Source organism: Centruroides vittatus, unplaced genomic scaffold (assembly GCF_030686945.1).
Source record: "Centruroides vittatus isolate TY-2023 unplaced genomic scaffold, ASM3068694v2 scaffold_932, whole genome shotgun sequence".
NCBI lineage: Eukaryota > Metazoa > Arthropoda > Arachnida > Scorpiones > Buthidae > Centruroides > Centruroides vittatus.
This window is the reverse complement of record NW_027122721.1, coordinates 462832-485826: the sequence shown is the minus strand read 5'-3', so window position 1 is coordinate 485826 and position 22995 is coordinate 462832. Positions and strand designations below refer to the sequence as shown.

At 32.3% G+C, this 22995-nt stretch overlaps 4 pseudogenes; 3 read left to right on the top strand and 1 right to left on the bottom strand.

Annotated features, from left to right (window-relative positions):
• The first annotated feature begins 7688 nt into the window (after positions 1–7688).
• Positions 7689–15475, top strand: LOC136990439 (NADH-ubiquinone oxidoreductase chain 2-like; annotated as a pseudogene).
• A 1536-nt stretch (positions 15476–17011) lies between these two features.
• LOC136990460 (cytochrome c oxidase subunit 2-like) lies at positions 17012–17668 on the top strand (annotated as a pseudogene).
• An 802-nt stretch (positions 17669–18470) lies between these two features.
• Positions 18471–19324, top strand: LOC136990459 (cytochrome c oxidase subunit 3-like; annotated as a pseudogene).
• Positions 19325–21465: 2141 nt separating this feature from the next.
• On the bottom strand, positions 21466–22769 carry LOC136990438 (NADH-ubiquinone oxidoreductase chain 4-like; annotated as a pseudogene).
• Between the last annotated feature and the right edge of the window lie 226 nt (positions 22770–22995).

Genomic DNA, 22995 nt, shown 5'->3' with positions numbered 1-22995 from the left:
ACGTAGAATAAAAGTGATTATAAACAAAATAATACAAGATAAAGACGAAAAAAGTTTGGTAAATGGCAAGAATGTCTCCGAATAGCTTTTTAAGTGGGTTGAAATTAGCACAACTCTCCTGTTTTAAATGCTTTCGAGTGTTCGGTATCAGAGTTGTAAAAGTGATTTTGTTTCTGCACGTATTCAAACAGAAGAACAGATAAAAAGAAAATCGAGTTCTTAACCGTACTTTATAAGTGTAATTTTTAATTTTTCCTTAAAATCGTTTACAGGAATAAAATATTTATTCACTAATATTTCTATGGTAAAGTGTTGTTTACAATTATCTGAAGATAAACTTTACAGTACGAATACCAGTTTCTTCATACTAAGTAATGGCTAGCACACAAATGTTTAACTAATGTTCACAAAAAGAATCTCGAGTTAAAGTTACGAATTAACCAATTAATATTCATTTACATTAAGTACGCGAATTCTTATTAATACTAGAGTTAGTTAATTTATTATAAATGTGACCAATGATAGGCACTGGCCAAAAATGCAAATGGATAAATCAATACTTTAAATAATATCAAGATTTATTTGGGGCCACGTAATGTACGAATATACGTGACATGGTCCAGGGGCCTAGTTTTCTTATGAGCTTTATCTCGCTGATCGTTATTAATATTTATGCCTTACATATTTTTTGTTTAGTGCCTGTAAACAAATAGGATCTGAAGCCTCAAAAATGCCTAAAACTACCATGAATTTATGGTTACACTACGAACACATGGCAAATACATGAATCTAAAATAATGGATGGTCAAGTGGTTAAGGTATCAGTCTACCACGCTGGCGACCCAGAAACGAATCCAAATGCGTCTAAAATTTCCAGGAATTTTTGGCAGTGGTTTGTTTCGAATATGTTGGACCTTGGCATCCGCATTTCGGGCCTGACATGTAACCTATGATGGGCTTGATTAAACGACTCTTTTTCATATTCGGGCCTTGCATATAGCCCACGATGGGCTTGATTAAAGGTTTGTTTTTGGGGAGAAAAATTAAAAAGTTTTTTCTAAAGAATTCATATAACAACAATATAAACTATTAGAAATACAGTAATGCTAAATTTATTTCACCACAATTACAATTGTAAAAATTAATAGAATAAAGCTAATTACATATTTAAAACTTTTTATAATGTTAAATTTAGAAATGTATATTGAAAATTACATTAAAATTACAATAAATTCATGTAAATTAAAAATTAATATTGTACTAAATCAAAATAATTTATCGTGAAAACAAAATTGTATTTAAGTGTTAGATTTCTGTATAAATTTAAATAATTAGTACTTAGCGTTATCTGTTGTACGAAACATAAATTACTAAATAGTTATGAATTTAATTAGCCTTTAATTCTTTTAAATTTTTTTATAATAGACTTTCCGCAAATACATAGTAAAACTAATTTTATTAAAAAGATATCACGCAATTGAAATTATTATCGCTCTATATTCAATCTAAATTGTTCAAGAAAATTATTTACTACATATTTGTAAAAAGTATATTGTACGTCACAGTTTAGTATTATTATTATAAAAATTATACAGAATTATTTTGTAATTCTTTTGGGTATTCTATCCTTGACATTATAACGTTACGTATCTTTGTTATTTAATTGTAAACAATTAAACAAAGTACACGAAATGTTCTTTCTGTCAAACGAAAATGCACACATAAAACACAGCCCACCCTTAGACTAGTTATAAAATATAGAATTTTGTCAATATTTAAACTACACACGAACGTATTGAAAATACATTGAGTGTCATTAAATTTTTGAATGAAAAAATAACCTTTTTTATAATGAACATTTTGTGTAATAATTATAATGGTTCTACAAGAAGAAAGCGTATGACAAGAATGATTGATGGTTTCTTTAATACTCTGTTGAAAATAATAAGCCTGGTAAAACACTTTAATTCAACTGGTTTATATTTCAATTGATCTTCTAACTCAGCTATATTTGGGTCGAAACATCGTCTCAAATTTTTGTATGATTTAGAAAAAAATTCAGGCAAGGGGATTTCTGTAGTGTGTGGGGAATTAGGAAATTGAACTTAATTAACAGGGTGGAACTGATAGTAAATTGCCCCCAAACAATAGCAATTAAACATATTATTGGGGTTTACACAAATTTTAATTGAAGATTTTGAAAGCTACATTTAATTGTAACAATATTGTCTTCAATTCAAAATAATAATACTCAAATCTAAATAAATGATCTGTCTGCAATAATTTAATAGTTCTTTACAAGATAGCACAGTATTGTGATTTCATATGTTTGACATTGATTCACTTAGTATATTTAAAATTACAACATAAAAATATGAACAAAATTGTTTTCTAATGGATCAGATAACCTTCGGTATAGTGTTTATTATCCCCGAAGAAATCCATATTTGAATGCTTTTAACACCTTTCTGACGTATCATTGGTAATAGAAGAGTTACTTATTTGGATATAACACAATAGAAGAGTTACTTATTGTGTTATCTTTATTCCGGAAATAAACAGAATAAATGAATTTTTCACAGAAGATTATGAAAGATTTTTCATTTTTATTGGGCACTTACTAGGTTTTTGCAATTCCGGTTAAGGATTCAGTTAGGCCCACAATGAGAACAAATGGACTGATGAACAAGCTGGATTATAATTGTAAATACTTTGAATAACTTTTGTGTTCCTAAACATTTTTTTTAGTTGTGTTCTTTTTTAGTTCTGTGTTTTTTTTAGTTGTGTTCAGATCAAGAGTTCATTGAGACTCTAAAATTAGTCCACTGCTGTTCACTAATAACTTGGCATTGCTTAGTCACTTGCAGAATATGCTTGATAAATTCAAAACGTTTTGCACGCTAAGAAATAATCAAGCATGCAACACTGAATGTCGATACTCTTAAAAATTTTGTAATCTGTTAAATTAAGCAATATCGAAGTGTATAAGGTTTAAATATATAGGGATGGCATTCGCGACTGACAGGAAAACAAGGCAGAAATACACACGAATCTTTTGAGAAAGCGAAATTGATTAGTAGTGCTTAAGAAACGGATAGAGAGGTAAAAATTGTCAGTCATTTGTATAGTTTATCTCCCATTCCCGATGTACGAATATTAATATTGCTAATAATCAACCATATGTGATCCTGAATACAGGTAGCAGAGAAGAGATTTCTCAGATCAGCTGCCAATGTTAAGAACTTTTGTCAATATCGAGCCACAGCTTCACCACATTGAGAGATACATTGATTGAGACCCACAAGCAGCATGCCACAAGAAAGACTTGTAAAGAAAGTCCTGTTTTTCTATCTCAATGGAACTGCTCGACGTGAAGTTCAAAGAACCGCATTCACAGATCGCAGCTGAAACTTGATTGGATGCGTTTTGAATGTGCAGAAAAGTTGAATTTAGTGACTGCAGATTCAGACATTCGACGAATTTACTGAGATTGCTACTTTCGGAACCTGTAAGAGAGCAAAATTGAAAACGAAAGAATGAACGTATTTAATAAACAAATCACGATTTTTATTGTTATAAAACAGTTTGAAGTGCACGGGTTTTCATTGTTAATTCCAATATTTTAAACTTTTTCTGCACTTCGCTATTGATTCAATTTGTTATATTATCTTCTTTCAGATAGGTACATCTTGGTTCAGTGATTGTTTTCTTGCATCTTGATGTTATTGTATACAGAACCTCCTACTTCTCTTTTCATTATAAAACGCTTTCTCAGAAGCATTCTTTCCATTGATTTCAATATGAAAGTGTTATCGATTAGACGTAAGAGTGTTTACTAACGACGTCAACAGTTTCTAGTTTAATGTATTTTTACGCATAGAAAATAAATCGTCTTTACTGCAAACGTCTGCACGTTGTCACGACACTGAAGAGCCAAAATTACGCTGTTTGTTACAGTTTTCGTCACAATTGTATTTTAACCGGTAAGAAATAGTTATTGTTTGCGTACGGGTAAAACGTAGTAATGTATTGGTATAAATTTCTTTTTTCAAAAGAAGTATCATCATGAGTTCTTTGATGGGAAACATACAATCAAGAGCAGAGCATCAAATGAACCAGCTATCGATATCTTGGAAAATTCTCTTCGTTAATATGAAAATTTTAGGTTTAAACATTCAAAACAAAAGATTGTCACTTCACAGTGTCATTGTATTAATTATACAAAAAATTGTTATTGTTTGGCACTGTTATGTAAAAATTACTAATCAGAAGGATTATCATTCGTTGGGTAATTTATTGAAGTTATTAATATATATATTATTTCTTATCCTTTCTGCAGTTGCTTTCGATTTATTTGTAATTTATAAAAAACGTATTAGTTTGAATTTGGAAAAATTGTTTGACTTAAGAAATTCAAAACAACTAAATGTAAAAATCGCGATCATATTAACAGCTCTAACCTCGATCCAAGCCATAGTTTATGTATGCTCGCTCTTTGTTATTTTACCAAATGAAAAGGAAATATTAATTAATACGTTTACTACAGAAACAATTTTCGGAATTGCCATCACGGAAAATATTTTAATTGCAATTTTATTTGTCTTAGGCGTATCTCGGTTATTGTTCTCAATATTGCCACAACATTTCTGTTTTATATTATTCATTTCAATATGCAGAGAATTAGAAATAGAATTTGTCGAATTGTTGCGTAAAATACAGAATTATACGCATGAAGACTTCGGAAGAGAACTTTTTCATCTTCCCAAAATGTATATGAAAATCAAGACAATCGCGGATAATTTTCAAGAATTTTATTCGTTGATGTTGTTACTTTGGACAACTGTCGTAGGTGGAAGTATTATTTGTTTCTCTTCTTGGTTCTTTTCCACGTTATCTACTTTAGACACAAATTACAAGATTGGAATTTTTACTTTGAATGCATTTCAATTTTTCTTATTTATGAATATGTGTTTCGCTGCTTCTCGTGTGTCAGATGCTGCAAGAAAAACCTCCACAGTCGTCTATACAAAGTCACTTTGTTGTAGTGCTTCTGTGCAAGATTCTGCATACAAATTTTCCGTTAAATGTCGTGAGGAAATTTCTAATTTTACGGGATGGAATATATTTGTTGTCGATCGTGCTTTGGTGTTCACTATTATTGGGATAGCAATTTCTTACACAGTCGTAATAATACAATATCAACAATAATTCACAATTATCATCTGTAACGTTGTCTATTCTGTGATCTGTAATATTGATAATGAATTTTAACATTAGAATTTTAATTATATTCAACAGAATGAAAATTTGGTGTTTATTGTAAAAAAAATTAATAAAATGATCACTGAATAAAAATACTGAAATAATAATCACATATAAAATTATTCAAATGAAACTTGTTATTGTTCTATTTACTCCGTAAAAAATAGTTAAAATTCATTCGTGTTTTGTATGTGTAATTTTTAATCTTCCTTTAAAATATTTGATTTGAATGAAATATTTATTCACTAATATCTGAATGGTAAACTATTGTGTAGAATTATCTGAAAACAAATTTTACAGCATGAATATCTCTTAATACTAAGTAATGCCCCAGCACACTAATGTTCGCAAAATAATCTCGAGTTAAAGCTATAAGTCAACAAATTACTATTCGTTTTACTGTAAGTACGTAAATGCTTAATAGTAATTGTTTAATTAATTATAAATGCAATAAACGATACGCAGTTTCGAAAAATGCAAATTGACAATTAAATACTTTCAACATGAAAGTAAAATTTTCGTATAATTTATTATAGTTTTTAAATTTTATTCCATTAGTTTGGAAATGAACAATTCTTTTAAATTGTTTTAACATTTCATATATATAAAAAATATTTACTAAAGGAGAAACCAATTTATAAAAATTAATCTTTGGCCATAAACTGCATGAATATATCTGACAATGGTCCAGTGGTCTCGCTTTGTTAGAACCCTTATTTAATGTCTGTTATGAGTATATTCTATATTTGTGTTTGTGTAATGCCGATAAATAAATAAGATTTGAAGACTTAAAAAATGCAACTTGAACACAAACTATATGGTGTATTTTCTCGGACACATGGCAAATTTCATCACTAAGTTTTCCTCAGTTGATACGTGTATTAAGTTTTGTACACGTTTCGGGCTGTTGACGCCCCTCTTCAGCCAACTTTAAATCACAGATTTTTGCAAACATAAAATTGTTTTAAAACCTCTCTGTACATTAATTAATTTTTATCATCTAGTCGATCTTTTTCATCGAGGCCAGAGATTCTGTTGTACAAACGAATTCTTATTGGTTTTGTTGCGTATGACTCTATTCATTTACATAGTGATGTGGTAGATGGGCCACCTCGTGGCAATCTTCTGTTTATAGGCATTAATTTTTATTTTATTATTTTACATAAAAATAATTTACTTTTTAGTTTATATAGAAATAATTTACTTAGTTCCAATTTATAATATGCTGAGCCAATTTTCGTTTATTTTTATACTAAAGTTTTTATTTATACATTTCTTACTTTTTATAATTTCAATGCTTTCTTTAAACTTTCTTTTATATGTTTCTTTTTCTTTATGAAGGATTTCTACATTATCTTTATCTATTTTGCAACCGTTTAAAGTACAATGGTCATGAAAAACGGAATTTATTCTATGATATTTTAAGTCGGCTATATGTTCTTTTAATCTGACTCCCAATTTTCTTTTTGTTTCTCCTATATAGTGCTTATTATTATTACAAGTACAAGGGATCTTATATACTACGTTTTTAGCTGTAGCTAAAGTAGTATATAAGATCCCTTGTACTTGTAATAATAATAAGCACTATATAGGAGAAACAAAAAGAAAATTGGGAGTCAGATTAAAAGAACATATAGCCGACTTAAAATATCATAGAATAAATTCCGTTTTTCATGACCATTGTACTTTAAACGGTTGCAAAATAGATAAAGATAATGTAGAAATCCTTCATAAAGAAAAAGAAACATATAAAAGAAAGTTTAAAGAAAGCATTGAAATTATAAAAAGTAAGAAATGTATAAATAAAAACTTTAGTATAAAAATAAACGAAAATTGGCTCAGCATATTATAAATTGGAACTAAGTAAATTATTTCTATATAAACTAAAAAGTAAATTATTTTTATGTAAAATATTAAAATAAAAATTAATGCCTATAAACAGAAGATTGCCACGAGGTGGCCCATCTACCACATCACTATGTAAATGAATAGAGTCATACGCAACAAAACCAATAAGAATTCGTTTGTACAACAGAATCTCTGGCCTCGATGAAAAAAGATCGACTAGATGATAAAAAATTAATTAATGTACAGAGAGGTTTTAAAACAATTTTATGTTTGCAAAAATCTGTGATTTAAAGTTGGCTGAAGAGGGGCGTCAACAGCCCGAAACGTGTACAAAACTTAATACACGTATCAACTGAGGAAAACTTAGTGATGAAATTTGCCATGTGTCCGAGAAAATACACCATATAGTTTGTGTTCAAGTTGCAGAATAAGCACCGGCACGGTTTCATAAACACGACTTAAAAAATGTTTAGAACTGCCTCGAATTTATGGCTTTACTATTGACGTATGTAAAGCATACGAATATTTAAACTGATTTGTACGTAGAAAATAAGTTTACTAACCAATTTTTTGGGATAATGGTTGGCCATATGGTTAAGGTATTAGCCTTTCACTCTGGTGACCCGAAAACTAATCCATACGCTTCTAAAATTCCTAGGATTTTTTGACAATGGTCCGTCTTAAAAATGTGTTGGTCTCAGCATTCTTATTTTGCCCGTTGCATATAACCTATGATAAGACTGATTAAAGGGTTGTTTTAATTAAGGCCGAAGGGGAAACGAGTTAAAAAGTTTCTTTGTAAAAAGTCTAAGTAACATCAATACATAAACTATCGTATTGGAAATAATGTATGTTTAAATTTATTTCACAACAGTGATCAGTTATAGAAATTTTTAAAAATGCACATGTAAAACAAAGCAAACTCTGCCCACTCTTAGAATAATTATGAAGTGTAAAATTCTGTCAATATTTATAACTATAACACAACAGAATTATAAATACATTTAGTGTCTAATAGACCCATGATAATTAAGTATTTACTTAATTATCATGGGTTTATTAGAAGAAAGCGTATGACAAGAATGATTAATGGTTTCTTTAATAATCTATTAAAAACACGTAAGTAAACAAAGCCTGGTGAAGCAGCTTTAATCAGCTGAATAAAGAAGCCAACGAGGTTTATACTTCAATTGGTTTCCTTCACCAGCTGTATATATTTCCTTGGCAACATGCTTATATCTCAAGAAATTGCTTAATTTTGCATGATTTAGAACAAAATACGTATACTTATATTTCTTGACGTACAACTAGATGCAATTACCGAAAATAAGAAAAAAAAATAAAAATAAGTGGAACAGATAAAGCTTTCATGGATTACACGTGGTAGTTTTTCTTGTTGGCTTTTTGTACCCTATAAGCACTACGACCCTTTTCTATTTCAATTAATATTCCACATGAGAACGTCTGGGGTGACGAATAACAAGCCCTGAAGTATTTAAGACGGAGAAAAGTTTCTGGAAAAAATTCTTGGATTTTCCTCCAGCAATTGTGATTGCAGAAAAAGTTGTTAAATCACAAATATAAATTTCCTGTATAGTCAATATAATATAAAAACAATTTAAAATTACTGAAAAATAACACACTGTTTAATCAGTTTGAAGATGACAAATGTATGGCTACAGTGTGTTAGCACCCACCTTTTAGCCAGCCATTAAATCTCGGTACGTATGCAAGAGCCGCGATGGTTGGTCGTTGTAAACGGTGTTAAGTGGATACTCTTACTCTTCAGCGCGTATGTAAATTCTCTAAGGATTGTGTTCTGTTACTCCAGCTGTTCGTTATTTACGTAAACGGGAGTAATAGAACGGAATAGTGTACTTACTTTAAGGAGACCCTAGAATAAGACGACAGCTGTTTACTGATGACCTAATATCTCTCAGTGGTTGCAGCGTAATCTTCAGAATACACTTGATAAGTTCGAATCTTTCTGCATTTATGGTGAAATAAAAATAAGCGTGCCAGACGAAAGTGTTGATACTTTAAAAAACTCTTATGTTAAATTAATTGAAATTATCGTGTACACAACATTATGACTTCCCTTTTCATTACAAAACGATTTCTCGAAAGGTTTCTTATTGATTTAAATACAAGCTAACAATTAAACTGTATTCTGTTTTCTAATTACGTCAACATTATCTAGTTTAATGAATTTTTCCGCATACAAAATAACCATTTAATTGCGGAAATCCGTAAGCTGTCACGTGACAGAAGCTTTACACATTCGACTCTATTTCGATAAGAACACTTGTGTTAATATTAGCTTAACAATATTGATTTCTGTTGTTCCAGTTAATAAATAAGTCGACTCCCCTCCTGAGAAAAATGAGTTTACACCGCACAGTGCGGTGTGAACTCATTTTTTCGAGAGCAAAAGTGATTACCAATTAAGTTTTACTAACAATAAAAAGCTTTGATTATATAAATAAATTGACATTATTTCTTGAGTTTTTTTTCTAAATTAAATTCAATCCTGGATTCTGCAAAATATTTAAAATTACAAAAATGAAGACTAATACAAAATAATGGATAGTAGAAGATATTTTTTTTGTAATTTTTACAAAACTTTTTATCTCTCTTCTCAATTTTAAATATATATTTTGATTTAATTCTAATACTTCTGTGTATTATTTAAAATATGAAAAGTAGACAAGGAATTTCTCTCATTCTTTTATTCTGATCTCTGCTTCTATAGTTTCAAAGAATGTTAAATATCAAAATTAATGATTTTAATTTTATTAGACAACTATTGATTTGATTTTTTTCAACATTTTTAACAGACCAGCAAGTTGTATTATCTATTGAAATGTCTTAAAATGAATTGAAAGTTTTTAAAACGTCAACTGGCATAATATGTTTTGTAAAGATTAAGATAGAAGTCTACCACTCTGGGAATCCAAGATCAAATCCGGACAGTTCAAAAACTTCTCGAATTATTTTGATGGCCTATTCCAGATATGCCAGACTCCATTTCTCATCACCCGGCCTCATCATTTTGGACCTTGCCAAATCCAGGCCCACAATAAGTAACTCATTGAGGGCCCCGATTTGGAGGTTACTTCGAACAGCTTCCAGCCTCCGTGGAGTCTCAGAATTGAAAAAGTTACTAGATACGACGAGAAAGCATGGACGAGCAGTCAAGGTGTCAGAGGCACACCGGATAAATGGGATCATTCTTCTGGACAGCAATTCTGCCCTTGCCTTTCCACAGCCCCGCTAAACACTAAATTTTTTTAAGAAAATAAAAAAAAAAAACAACAAAAATATGTTCACACGGTGACAAAAATTTTGACTTTGACGAAGTCACTTCTCACAACGGACCCTTCTCTGTAGGGTACTGTTGGAGCCTGAGCTTCTTCTTCTCCACGTATTCGATCTTCGTCGAAATGTCCCAATTAATTTACATAATAATTATTTACAAATTTCTTAAAAGTTGTAAAAAACAGCAACTTTTCGTCACGAGGAACCTTTTTTTAAGAAATTAAAATTTTAAGAAATTAAAATGGGGTTATTTTACATTTTTTATTTGGTATCTTTAAAACAGCATCTCATAAACGAAACCTTAAATATTTTACGTCATTCGAACTGTCTCACGCGCTTTGGCTTCTAATCCTTTAAATTACGTAATCGAATATTCATCGCAAAGGATTAGAAGCCAAAGCGCGTGAGACAGTTCGAATTAGAGAATATCTTCATTCGGTCAGCAACGAATACAATAGAAGCGTTCATGATGAGTGAAAGTTCCGAAGAAAAGGAAAAGAGAGATTTTTGTGAAGAGCAGCTCGTTGATCCTCCCAAAATTAAGCAAATGAAGTCGGGTAGAAGTGAAAAGGGAGCCTGCATTTGTATAACACCAATGAAGAAGGGCCAGAAAAAAAGAAGTCGCCGAAGCAAAAAAGGTCGAATGAAGCCGAAACGCTCCCGCAGTCGCAAGCCTAAGAGGAAACGGGTGTCGAAAAGGAGGAAATCCGGGAGGAAAAAAAGGAAGATTTGCTAAATCCGGTAGTTGAATAGGAATTCGTTGCCACCAGAAAGGCCCCAATTGCCGATTTCTTGCAAATCGGCAACCCAACGGCTCTTTTCAGAGCCATTCTTTCTTGGCAAAGAGTAGTTTAATCGTATCGTTTAGAATATAATTTAATATACGTAAACATCAAAAATTTTAAAAATAAATTAATACAGATTTTAAATTTCTAATAAAATGTTCTGGAAATATTATTTTAAAATGTTCCATTTCTTGTCCTATTTTTAAATTGTTTTTAAATATTTTTATCAAAAATTATGTTCTTCGTATTGATTTAATGTTAAATATTTGCAATTTCTGTTGCCGAAAATATTCGATAATCAATCAATTCCTCCAACGTTATTCTTCCATTGAAAATGGCGAATACGTTTGAAATCGACATTCTACATCGAACTTCATTAAAAAAAATTCTATTTTTAATTTAAATCTAGAATATATAATAGTTTTTAAAAAGTAAATTATTTAAATATTATATTATATATAAAATTACTTAAATTATTATTTTATAATAAAAGGTAGCTGGGAAATTGTTGCACCGCGTCAACCAAGAATAATATTTCTCCACTAAAAGCAAGTGCGAACAAGATAGTTTCTCAACTGTACAGAAGAAAATGATAAAACACTTCTTTTACAACAGGTACTTTAACTTTATTCTCATTTGTTTCTTCTCTGCTTGAAATAAAAAGTGCTACTCGAGGTCTCGAGTGCATAAAAGACAATGGAAAAATTTCACCGTTGATTCTACATCGATAAGACATTTTTGTGTGTCTGGGTATGAAATCTTTAGGTTCCGAAAAGACTTCGGTATACTGCTGTTATGTCAGTGTATAAATTTTGAATCATCGATGGCTCGGAATGGAATAAGACATTGAACTTTGTCGTTATTGCAACACGAAACTTAAGAGCTAATAAATAAAATTTCTGGAATGGATTTTGCAATATATGATGCAACATCTGTGGAATGTAACAACTACGGATACTAATTGGAAAGTACAGCTCCAAAATCCTGTTGACACATCCTCGATGTCATACATCTTCAGCAATTAATGTTCTGTCACTTTAGGAAAGTTCTGGAACTTGCCTCGCTTAACGAGCGATTTTTTGCATAACGAATGATGAGGAGAGGGGACGTCCCCAATTGTGCGCATGCGGCATGCTCCATCAGTCTGTGTTTAGTACTACTTCTGTCATCACATATTTTTCCAAACTTATGTTCACAGATATTACTCATCAACGACCATAGCCCGTTATATAATAAACACGCCAAACGATAGGCCAAATTCTTGGGTCATTAAATTTAATGACCGATTCCAAATTAAATTTTAGAAATGTCTGAATTAAAAATTAACTATTTATAATTATTAAATTTAATACGAGATGAAAGCGTAAGCGCCTACCTCTAGTCAAATTAATTAATTTCTAATATTTAATTATAGCCTTTACGTAACCCAAGAATTTGGCATATCGTTTGGAGTATTTATCAAATATATTAGCTGTGATTTTTGTTTTTTTGTTTCTGCAAATCGAATTATCATCCCAGGATGGTTCATTCCGCGCTAGAGGAAATGATGATGGTTCACGCTCCTAAACAGTGTATATTGCACATTTTTTTTTTTGAATAAACGTTATACATAAAACATTTGAGCATTTTTTCGGCGTGGAACGCATTAATTTCTATGGGAAAAATTGTTTCGCACTACGAGTAAGACTCTGGAACGAATTATGCTCGTTAAGCGAGGTTGCACTGTACATGTTAAAATATATATAATTTAAGATACGATTTAAGATACAAATTATCGTACAATTCAAAACATTCTCGAAACTCGCTAAAATCGTTAGTAGGCTAATTCGATCAGCTTGAAATATTCAAATTTTCTGCTTATCTAGAAATAACGAAGTTTAATTTGAGACCTCATTTGATGAATGGAAAGTGTGTGAACTAAAAGACTTTGTTCGCTTTTAAATATGTAAATGCTTTAGTTATCAAAATTCACTTTATAGCGATGTTACTCGCGTAACAGTTATCGTGCCCCGTGTCTTAATCGTCAACGAGACTAACCTCACTTCAGATAGAAATTTAAAGAGTTCGCTCTCATTGGACAGACACTAGTCATACAACATTTTTGTTATACAGTGGTGCTTCGTATGTTCAATTTGTTTCAGAAGACCGTTCGAACTCAATCGTTCAAAGTCCGAATCAATTTATCCCATTACAAATGATAGAAGGTAAAATAATCCGTTCTCAGACCCAGTGGCGTGGCGAGGGGGTCAATCATGCACCGGGCGCCACACGCAGAGGGGCGCCCAAATGGTCTCCAAGACAAACTATATGCGTTTCTGGAGGGGGAGGGGGCGCCAATAAAGTGTCGTGCCCCTGGCACCAGTTATGTTTGCTACGCCACTGCCCAGACCCTAAATAATACCCATTCGATAAATCTAAACAGCGAAAGCACCAACGAGCTAGAATATACTACATAGAGTGACTGACCAGTGGCGAATTTAGCAATTGAGAGGCCCCAGGCGCAATTCAATTTTGAGGTCTTCTCTAAATATCTTCACTACTCCTACACCCTACAGCAAGCATGTCAAACTCATATGATATGATGGAGCTCTCCTGGCCCCCCGGTATTCCCCCCTATCCGCCAAAAAAGGATAAAGATAATAAGGGCTTATTAGGGTGACCCTTCGAACAAGAAATTAATGTTCAATAATGAAGAGTGAGTTGTGATCACGGCTCTTCAAAAAAAAAAAAAGTTTTACAAAGAATAGCTATAATAAAATTAATAATGAGTGTAATTATTTATTATATGCAGTAAAGATAAAGAAAAGGTAAAAGAAGTAATAAATGATAGAATAATAGAAATGAAATACTGATATATTTGAGGGTAAAATAAATAATAGTTTGGGAATTATAGAATGTAATACCAATATAAAAAGATTGGGGGTAGGAGGTGAGTATAATCACAGTTAACAAGAGTGTTACAGGCTGAAATTTGGCTTCGGAAAAGATTTATTATCATTGTTAATAGGGTGCCTGAATAAAGGGAAATCTTGATGGGATTTATTATGTTTTATCTCCTATTTTAAGGGTAAGCTAAAAGAAGCTGTTGGGTTCATACCTCAAAAATGTAAATCTCCTTAGGTTGGTTTCTCCTTTTACTGTTTTGTTTGGCTCGGGTGTTATTGCAGGAAGTGTAATAGCTCTGAGCGCTTCTTCTTGGTTTGTGGCTTGAGTGGGCCTAGAGCTTAATTTACTTTCATTTCTTCCCATCATTTTTTGAGGTGGACTGATGGGGAGAAATGAAAGTGGTATTAAATATTTCTTTGCTCAGTCTTTGGCTTCTCTTTTAGTTTTAGTAGGTTCATTGTTTCCTCTTTTTGTTGGACTTTTTGAGTTTTATTTTGTTATTATGTTAGGGTTATTAATTAAATTAGGAGCTGCTCCTTTTCACAGTTGGTTTCCTTCTGTTATTGAGGGGTTGGGATGGGTTTCTAGTGTTGTTTTATTGACTTGACAAAAATTAGCTCCTTTGTTTTTGGTAAGTGGTTTTGATTTTTTGCAATTTGTTATTATTTGTTCTGTTTTGGTAGGATCTTTTGGTGGGTTTAATCAGGTTTCTTTGAGGAGGATTTTGGCTTATTCGTCTATTATACATTTGGGGTGAATATTGGGGGGTATAGCTTTGTCTTTTTCTTTGGGTGTAAGGTATTATTTTGTTTATTTTTTTTTTAGAGTTGTTTTAGTGTTACTTTTTTTAATGAGGGGGTTGGTTCGGTTAGGGCAATTGATGTCTTCTTTGTTTGTTGTTAAATTTTCAGCTTTTATGTTATTATTGAGCATAGGAGGGTTTCCTCCTATATTGGGGTTTTTTCCTAAGTGGTATTTGATTGTGGTTCTTTTAAGAGAGAGAGTGTTTATGTCTTTTTTTTTAATTTTTTCTTCTTTGGTTAATCTTTTTTTTTATTTTCGTTTGTTTTATGGTTCTTTGTTTAGAAATGTAGCTTCTTTTTATGGTGTGGGTGTTTTGGAGGGGGAAATGGTTTTTTTTGTGCTTTGTTTAGTGGTTTCTATGTTTGGGGGTATTTTTTATCCTGTTTTTTTCTATAAGCATTAAGTTAAGAAAACTGATAGCCTTCAAAGCTTTAAATGGTGTAAGTCATGCTTAGCTGATGATTTCTTTAGATTTGCAATCTAATGTTTTAATTAAACTAATCGGCTGTGGTTTGGGATAGATATCATAATAAAATTTACAGTTTTATACCTAAGCTTCGGTCACGCAAACCTTGCGTTGGTTGTATTCAACAAATCATAAGGATATTGGTACTATGTATTTGGTGTTAGGAGTTTGGGCTTCTATAGTTGGGACTGCTTTGAGTTTAATTGTTCGGGGAGAGATTGGTATGCCTGGTTCTTTGATTGGAGATGATCAGGTTTATAATGTTGTTGTAACAGCACATGCTTTTGTTATAATTTTTTTTATGGTAATGCCTATTATGATTGGGGGGTTTGGGAATTGATTAGTGCCTTTGATGTTAGGGGCTCCGGATATGGCTTTTCCTCGTATGAATAATATGAGATTTTGGTTGCTTCCTCCTGCTTTTTTTCTTTTACTATCTTCTGCTGCTTTGGAGAGTGGAGCAGGGACTGGTTGAACGGTGTATCCTCCTTTGTCTTCTTCTTTGGCTCATGGGGGAGGGTCGGTAGATTTGACTATTTTTTCTTTGCATTTGGCTGGTGTTTCTTCTATTTTGGGAGCTATTAATTTTATTACTACTATTATTAATATACGGAGAAGTGGGATAGGATTGGATCGCCTTCCTCTATTTGTTTGATCTGTGATGGTTACGGCTGTTTTATTGTTGTTGTCTTTACCAGTATTAGCTGGGGCTATTACTATATTATTGACCGATCGTAATTTTAACACTTCTTTTTTTGATCCTGCTGGAGGGGGGGATCCTATTTTGTATCAACATTTATTTTGATTTTTTGGTCATCCGGAAGTTTATATTTTAATTTTGCCGGGGTTTGGTATAGTTTCTCATATTGTTAGACATCATGTAGGTAAGAGGGAGCCTTTTGGTTCTTTAGGAATGGTTTATGCTATGGTTGCTATTGGGGGTTTGGGGTTTATTGTATGAGCACATCATATGTTTACTGTGGGTATGGATGTGGATACTCGAGCTTATTTTACTGCTGCTACTATGATTATTGCTGTGCCTACTGGAATTAAGATTTTTAGTTGATTGGCGACTTTGCATGGGTCTTATTTTGTTTTTAATTCTGCTATGTTGTGGGCTTTAGGTTTTATTTTTCTTTTTACTGTAGGAGGATTGACTGGTGTGGTTTTGGCTAATTCTTCTTTAGATATTGTTTTACATGATACTTATTATGTTGTGGCACATTTTCATTATGTATTGTCGATGGGAGCAGTGTTTGCTATTTTAGCTGGGATTGTGGAGTGGTTTCCTGTGATTTTGGGTATTAGAATGAATGAGCGGGCTTTGAGGGCTCATTTTTTTGTGATGTTTGTAGGAGTAAATATGACTTTTTTCCCTCAACATTTTTTGGGGTTAAGAGGGATACCTCGTCGTTATTCTGATTATCCTGATGCTTATTCTTGTTGGAATTTGGTTTCTAGTTTAGGGTCTTATGTTTCTTTTATTGCTACTTTGGCTTTTATGTGTATTTTGTGGGAGGGAATGGTTAGTTCTCGTGGGTTTTCTGGAGCTGATTTTATGCCTTCTTTTTCTGAGTGATCTCATGGTTTTCCTCCTCAAGATCATACTTATAATCATCTTGTGGCTGTAATTAAGTAATTTATGGCGACTTGGGGGATGCTTTCTTTTCAAGATAGTGTTTCTCCTTTAATAGAGCAGTTAATATTTTTTCATGATCATTCTATGGTGGTTTTGGTTATAATTACAGTGTTGGTTTTTTATTTTGTTTCGGGTATTTTGGCTAATACTTATTTGAATCGGTTTATTGTGGAGGGGCAGGAAATTGAAGTTTTTTGAACTTTCATTCCGGCAGTTCTTTTGATTTTTATTGCTTTTCCTTCTCTTCGTGTTTTGTATTTGGTTGAGGAAGTTCATTGTCCAGATTTAACTTTGAAGACTGTTGGGCATCAATGGTATTGAAGTTATGAATATTCTGATTTTGTTGATATTGAGTTTGATTCTTTTATGCTTCCTTTGGAAGAAGATAGTTTTCGGTTGTTGGATGTGGATAATCGTACTGTTTTGCCTTGAGGTGTATTTACTCGAATTTTAATTACATCTTCTGATGTAATTCATTCTTGAGCTTGTGCTGGGCTAGGAGTTAAGATGGATGCAGTTCCAGGCCGAGTTAATCAGGTTTGTTTTTTGATTAACCGGCCTGGGTTATATTATGGTCAGTGTTCTGAGATTTGTGGGGCTAATCATAGTTTTATACCTATTGTTATTGAGAGTGTTTCTGTGGACTCTTTTTTGAATTGAGTGAGGACTTTTTATTAGCTAGATGGCTGAATAAAGGCGTTGGTCTCTTAAACCATTTTATAGTTAGTACTTCTAGTTTATGCCTCAAATAAGTCCTTTAGGTTGGGCTTGAATTTCTATTTTTGTTGGGTTGATTTATTTATTTTATTTAGTGTTCTTTTATTTTTTTTATGTTGTTTCTTTTAGGGTAATGGAACAGGAGAGGGGCTTTGGGTTAATTTGATTTTGAGAGTGATAGTTAATTTGTTTGTTGTTTTTGATCCTGCTTCTGTTATGGGTTTGGGTTTAAATTGGGTTAGTCTTTTTGTTGGAGGGTTGTTTCTTCCTTTGGTTTTTTGAGTAATTCCTTCTCGTTATCTGGTGGTTTGGGAAGTGATTACTAGGGGGTTAGCTAGGGAGGTTGGTTTTCTTTTTTCTAGTTATTGAGGTGGGGTTAGCTTGATGTTGTGTTCTTTGTTTTGATTTATTGTAATAAATAATTTTTTGGGTTTGTTTCCTTTTGTTTTTACGGCTACTAGTCATTTGTTAGTGACTCTTGTTCTTGCTTTGCCTTTTTGGCTTTCTTTGATGATTTTTGGTTGAATTAATAAGACTCGTTATATGTTTGCTCATTTGGTTCCATTGGGAACTCCTTTTGTGTTGATCGGTTTTATGGTGTTGATTGAAACGGTTAGAAATCTAATTCGGCCTATTACTCTTTCTGTACGGTTGGCGGCTAATATAATTGCAGGTCATCTTTTGATTGTTCTTTTGGGTTCAGCAATTACTTTGAGTGGTGGGGTTGTAGTTTGTGGTCTTTCTGCTTTGAGCCTTTTATTGGTGTTGGAGTTGGCTGTTGCTTTTATTCAATCTTACGTTTTTATGGTTTTGGTTGGGCTCTATTCTGCTGAGATTTAATTTATGAAAAATTTTCATCCTTATCATTTGGTTCATGTGAGTCCTTGGCCTTTGACTGGTGCTTTAGGGGGTTTATTTTTGGTGAGTGGGTTAGTTTGTTGTTTTAATGGTTTGGGGGAGTCTTTTGCTTTTTGGGGGTTTGGTTTTAATTTTGACTAGAGTTCAGTGATGACGGGATGTTGTGCGTGAAGGGTGTTTGAATGGGGATCATAGTTTATTTTGTTGTTAAAGGCTTTGGGTAGGAGTAATTTTGTTTATTGTTTCAGAGGTTTTCTTTTTTTGTCTCTTTTTTTGGGGGGCCTTTTTTCATGGTAGCTTGGCTCCGACTTTGGAGTTAGGTTTGGTATGACCTTCTTTTATAATTGAGGGGTTTAATCCTTTTCATGTTCCTTTGTTGAATACTTCTATCTTGTTAGCTTCTGGGGTTAGAGTGACTTGATGTCATCATAGAATTTTAAGGGGGGAATATTTTCAGGCTGTTTTTAGTTTGGGGTTAACTTTATTTTTCTGTGTTGCAGGGATTTGAGTATTATGAAGCTGCTTTTGGTATTTATGATTCGGTTTATGGATCTACGTTTTTTATGGCTACTGGGTTTCATGGGTTACATGTTTTAATTGGGAGAACTTTTTTGGGTGTTTGTCTTTATCGTTCTCTTCGCTTTCATTTCTCTGGATGACATCATTTTGGGTTTGAGGCAGTTGCGTGATATTGGCATTTTGTTGATGTGGATTGGTTGTTTTTGTACTATTTATTTTATTTGTTTTGATTTTGTTATTTGGGTTGTATTTTGAGTGAAGGGAGGTGTCTCTTGAGTGGGTTAATTAGATGGGTATTTAAATTTATAATATTTGGTTTGCAATCATAAGGTGTTTTTCTCCATCTTTAATGGGAAGCAATTTTTGTGTTTAGTTTCGGCCTAAAAGTTTGGTGTATGCCCTCATTGTTAATAGAAGCTATTTTAGTGTCCCACTGTTGATGGGAAGAAGGTATTTCCCTATTATTAAGAGGAGGTAGTTGAGCTGCTAACTTGACTAATAGCATTGTTGTTATTCTCTTGTCTTTGAAGTAGATTTATGTTTGATTTTCGATCTTAAGATGCTTAAAGATTTTTCACCTAATCTTCTTCAAAGATTTGCTCTATATTAAGCTATTTAAGTATAGGATTATTAGTGTAATTGTTAAGATGAGAGGAATTGAGATTATTGTAAGGGAATTGAGTTTTTGGGTGTTTGAGATGGAAAGAGAAAGTTTTTTGATTATTTGATGGGTGCCTTGAGGCCCGTTTAACTCATTTTATCTTGATTCGAAGGTTTTGATTAGGCTAAGAGGTTGGAGTGTTTTTAATATTGGTTGTGGGGTAAGAGTGGTGAGGAATCATATATTTCCTGAGAAGTTTTTGTGGAGTTTTGGATGAGGGTATCTTAGAGGTTTTGTGGTTCATAGGTAATTTGATAATAGTCCTCCTAGGAGGATTAAGAAAATTCTTATAATTTTTGTGTTGGTTGGTATAGGTAGGGAAATGGGAGTGTCTAAGAGAATTCAGTTTATAGTTGCTCCAATAAAAATTGATGTTAAGGTTAGGGTACTGATGGGAATGATTATTTTTTGGGTTTCTGAAATTATTGTTGTTTTTGGGCCTAGACTTTTGAATCATAGTGTTATCAGGGTTAGGCGAAAAGAGTATATGGTTGTTAAGCCAAAGGAAATTAATGTTATAATTCAAATTGTTTGATTGATTTGGGAGAGAAAAAGGGTTTCTAGGATTAGGTCTTTTGAAGAGAAAGCGGAAGAGAAGGGAAGACCTATTAGTGTAATAGATGAGATTATAATGCAAGTACTAATAGTGGAAGAGGAGGTTATTAGAATAAGAGATATTTTTCGTATATCTTGGTTGTTTTTTATATTATGGATGGCAAATCCTGTACATAAAAATATTAGAGCTTTGAATAAAGCGTGGGTAATTATGTGAAAGTAAGCTAGTTTTCATAGTCTTAGGGCAAGGGCTAATATTATGATAGCTAGTTGTCTTAGAGTGGAGAGGACAATAATTTTTTTTGTCTATTTCTATTGTAGCTGATAGACCTGCTATGAATATTGTTAGAGTTGAGGAAATGAGAAGAATTAGAAAGATTTTATGATTTATTATGTTATGGAATCGAATTAGAAGGAAAACTCCGGCAGTGACTAAGGTAGAGGAATGTACTAGTGCGGATACTGGGGTTGGGGCTGCTATTGCCGCTGGAAGCCATGCAGAGAAAGGAATTTGTGCTCTTTTAGTTATAGCTGCAATTATAATTAAGGATAGTGGGATTGGGTTGTCTAGTAGAATGTTTATAGATAAAATGTCTCACGATCCAAAAGAAAGGGATAGAGAAATTGCTACTAGGATTATAACATCTCCAATTTGATTTGATAAAATAGTAATTATTCCTGCATTTATGGATCGTGAGTTTTGGTAGTAAATTACAAGGCAATAGGAAACTAACCCTAATCCATCTCATTCCAATAGGATTCTTATTAGATTTGGTCTTATAATTAATAGAACAGAAAGAATAAACAAAAGAACTAAGTAGTTAAATCGATGAGGGTATTTTTCTTCGGCTATGTATTCTTCTGACAATCATAATACTATTCTTGAGATAATTAAAACAGTAGTAGAAAAGAGCATTGAGATATAATCCAAGATTAAGAATATTTCTAGGTTAGTGGAAGTTAATGAAATGAAGCAGAATGAAATTAGGATTGAGTAATTTTTATAAATTATTAAACTTCCCGTTAGAAGGAGGAGAATTCTAAAAATTAAAATTATTTTTCTTCAGAGCTTGAAAGTTATCAATATCTTATATTTTTTTAGTGCCACAAACTAAGGTTTTTTTTGTAATAAACTATTAAGATAGTTTCAATATATTATTAAATCTATTTTAATAATTAAAATGTTTAAAGGAAGCCAGTGTAAAAATAAAGATAGAAAGTCCCAGATAAAAGGAGAAGGTTGGGTGTTGTACTCTCAAGATCCGTGGCTAGGGATTGGAAAAAGGAGAATACAGTATGTTGCGGATAGGAAGGAGATTAGTATAATTGGGATAAGAGTGAAGGGGGTTCAATCTAACACACTAATTATTAATGAAATTTCACTGAAAAGGTTTATAGAGGGAGGGGCTGCTATATTGTTAGCTTTTATTAGGAATCATCATAAAATTGGGAATAGTAAGAGTATCCCGCGTGTAAGAAGCATTCTTCGTGTGTGTGTTCGATCGTAAAATATAGTAACTAAGCAGAAAAGAGCAGAAGAACATAGACCATGAGAAATTATTATTCTGAGAGAACCTAGAACCCCTCAGGACGAAAAGGTTATGGCTCCTCTTAGTATTAATCTTATATGACAAACAGAAGAGTAGGATACTAAAGATTTTATGTCTGTTTGTAGGATGCAAATAATACTAGTTAGGATCCCCCCTAGAAGAGAGATGCTTATAAAAATTGGGGAGAGAAGTTTTATGGAGAAATAAAAAATAGCAGTTATACGTAGGATTCCGTATCCTCCTAATTTTAGGAGAACTGCGGCAAGGATTATGGAACCAGCTACTGGGGCTTCTACGTAGGCTTTTGGTAATCATAGATGAGTTAAGAATATTGGGAGCTTAACTAGAAAAGCAATTAAAAATAAGAGAGACCAAAAATTATTTATTTTTAATGAAATGGATAATAAGTATGGTAAGAAGAGGGTTTCTGATATTTTTATAATTATTATTAGAGATACTAAAAATGGAAGAGAGGCTCTTAATGTATAAAGTACTATGTATAATCTGGCAGAAAGTCGTTCGGGTTGAGCTCCTCATATTGTGATAATTATGAAGGTGGGAATGATTGTAGCTTCGAAAAAAATATAAAATATTATCAAATTAGAGCTGGAAAAACTCAAAATTAAAAGTAATAGAAGAAGAATAGTAAGAAGAGAAAAAGTTTTTTCTTCCTTTTTGATAATTTTTGTGGAGGAAAGAAATATTAAAACTGTAATGAAGAGACTTAAGAGAATTAGTGTTGTTGATATTAAACCTTGTATTAATAGTTCGTGGGAAATTTTTATTCTTCTTGTATAATAAATTTGGGGAAAAAACGCTAAGAGAAGAAGAGATAAAAAAAGGTTGTTATTTTTCGTGAAGGGAGAAAGAGGGTTATTAGAGTAGGAAAAATAAGTATCATTATAGAAGGGTGGTGGAGCTAATGAGAGTGTTCCCTGTTAATCGTGATAAGGCTACTCAAAGAGCTAATCCTAAGCTTCCCTCACAAACAGCTAGGGTAATAAAAATTATTAGAAGAGAGTTGTCTGCTCTTTTTGGAACTGTTGTTCTTATCAGAAGAATTAGGATACTTAATATAGCTATTTCTAGGCTTAGTAATATAGATAACAAATGTTTGAAGCGAGAAG